Source organism: Notothenia coriiceps, unplaced genomic scaffold (genome assembly GCF_000735185.1).
Source record: "Notothenia coriiceps isolate Sejong01 unplaced genomic scaffold, NC01 NC01_scaffold00024451, whole genome shotgun sequence".
Classification (NCBI taxonomy): domain Eukaryota; kingdom Metazoa; phylum Chordata; class Actinopteri; order Perciformes; family Nototheniidae; genus Notothenia; species Notothenia coriiceps.
In genome coordinates this window covers 1-2,661 of record NW_011357152.1, presented here as the reverse complement: position 1 = coordinate 2,661, position 2,661 = coordinate 1, and the positions used below count along the sequence as shown (strand labels likewise).

Sequence of the window (2,661 nt, the reverse complement as noted above, 5' to 3'; positions counted from 1 at the left end):
AGTTTGAATTGAATGCGCGTTGCCCTGGGAACCAAGTCACTAAAATAAAGAATCTGATTGAATCCAATTCAAGAATCTAAAGTCCAGTTTACTCAGAACTTCTAGATGTGTCTTTTCACTCATTCCTTTGACTTTGGTTGTCTCCCAAGTGAAGGTAGGAGCCATGTTTCATATTTCTGAAACAGCTTGTTGTGCTGTGGATAACACCAGCTGTTCGGTTGGCTCTTTGGATTCTCGTACATCTGAATGCTGGTTCTATTTTTTTAAACGTGTGCTTGTAGACGATGTGTTTGTTCTTCTTCCAGGTGCTGTCCTGTTTTCGTTGGCGGGAGCGCCGTCACTAACGGAGTGGGAACAGCGACGTCCAAGAGGTGTGAAAATCAATCATTTGTTATTGAGGGAATCTGTCACCTCGGTTTTGTCAGAGGAGGAAGAAGTGTACTAAATTCTAAAAATACTGAAATCAAAATCTTACTTAGATATATAACAATTGAATCTGAATTTGTAAAGTAAATTAAGCTGTCAGATAAATGTAGAGGAGTAAAAAGCACAGTGACTAATAGCATTAAATGAAAGTACTCAGAGTTTTACTTAAATACAACACATTTAATACATTTTTCAGAAGCCTCAAGATAATTGTATTTGTTTAAATCAGAAAATATTTATTACTTTTGATCAAATCTTTAAAATAATCACTGACCAGCTGCGTTCATCCTACAGGTCATGTGACCAGTTGAGGTGTACGTCATGCGACTTCAAGGTGCTGATGTTCGATGACTGCGAGTGGGACCCGTCCTGCGATTACCTGTTCTTCAGGTGAGTTTATATATTGTGATTATCTTATATTATTATCTATGCATTACATTAATGCACTCTGTGTGTGTGTGTGTGTGTCTGTCTCTGTGTCTGTGTGTGTGTGTGTGTGTGTGTGTGTGTGTGTGTGTGTGTGTGTGTGTGTGTGTGTGTGTGTGTGTGTGTGCGTGCATGTGCGTGTGTGTAGAAACAATATGCCGGAGCGTCAGAAGCTGGGGTCGCGGCTGAGGAGGAGGAGAGGTCAGAGGTCGTACGCCTGTCAGTGCAGCTGGACCTCTGCGTCGGAGGCTGCAGACCTCAGGGATCGTCCTCGGCTCAGATGGGTCTGCGGCAAACACCACGACTGAGAAACTGAAACACGCTCTCCGGAGAACTCAGACGTTTAGGACGGAGGACCTTCTGCCGCTCATCAGCTGATCTCTGTCTCTCATTCTCCACAAAACACACCCTCAGACAGAGACATCTGCACAAGTAGGAAAGAACTTTTGGGAAGCTTCAACCCCGATGTCAGAATCAGAATGAGATGAAAACCTCAACGTACGGTCCCTCGGCCATAACATCATCACATGCTGCTTTTCATTATATCATGCTTTACATCCAGAGACCACTGTTGGCCTCTGAGAGGAAAAGTGATCGAGGCGTGAGTCAAGGGTTCAAGGCTTTTATTTGTCAAAGCTACAGTGTAGTTATGACGATGAAAATCTTCGGTCACAGGCTCCTCCAACAGAGCAACACAGATAAACACAAACAAATAGTGCAAGTCGTGAGTCAATACAAAAGGAAAAATAGTACAAAGTGTGTGGACAGGAGGAGGAGAAAGATGGAGCGTCTGCTGCCAGAGGACGAACCGAGGAACAGACATTACAGACAAACAGGACATGTTCGTGGACGGGTCAATGACGGGACATCCTGCTCCATAACATGTCTTCTGTCAGACTCATGGGAAGGAAACATCCAGAGTCCACATCCAACAGTTCATTCATTACTCCTAAACCCACCAACAGTTAGCATCACATGAAGCCTCATTTGCATATTTAAACATAACATGTCAGAAAACTTGTAATGTAAAAAGTAATCGTGTTAATGTCGGCGATGAAGTGGGGGAGTCTCACGGTGATATCTGTTCGTGACAGTTTGTTCCCTAATCGCATGAAGTGTGTACAACATGTGAGTTTAGCCCAAAACAAATCTTGTTTTGTGTTCATATCGACGTCGGGATCCGGAGTCGAGGCTGATCCTCCTGCTGTGGTCCTGTGTCCTGGATCCTCTATCCTGAGTTCTGGATTAAGTCGTGGACTTCGGGTCGTGGCTGATCCTGTCTCTGCGGTCCTGCCTGGGTCTCGTCGTGCTGCCTCCCTGAAGGATTGTTGACATCCTCGTGGATTCATCTTCTTATTATACACACATGCATTTCCAAACATTTGGTCTACCTATGTTGCAAATGTATTATCTTTTCAATTTACACACGGCATCTATTGCACGTCTGTCCGTCCTGGGAGAGGGATCCCTCCTCTGTTGCTCTCCCTGAGGTTTCTCCCATGTTCCCCTTTAAACTGTGGGTTTTCTCTGGAAGTGTTTCCTTGTACGATGTGAGGGTCTAAGGACAGAGGGTCTAAGGACAGAGGGTGTCGTTTTCTTCTCATACTGATATTATGAACAAACTGTGCTGTTCTATTTGCTGTAAAGTGTCTCTACTGTAGGCTATTTTTATTATATATATTGTACAGCACTTTGGCTCGACCACAAATCGTTTATAAATGTACTATATAAATAAAACTTGATTTGATTTGATTACAGTCAAAATGTGTTTTTTCATATTGTCTGAGCCATTTATTGAATTGATCTATT

General features: G+C 43.2%; 1 long non-coding RNA gene across 1 annotated transcript; it reads left to right on the top strand.

Moving 5' to 3' along the window:
* The first annotated feature begins 351 nt into the window (after positions 1–351).
* On the top strand, positions 352–2,602 carry LOC104955015 (uncharacterized). Its single transcript, XR_799409.1, has 3 exons — positions 352–371; positions 721–816; positions 1,001–2,602. It is a non-coding gene; the product is annotated as an uncharacterized lncRNA (long non-coding RNA).
* Positions 2,603–2,661: the final 59 nt, after the last annotated feature.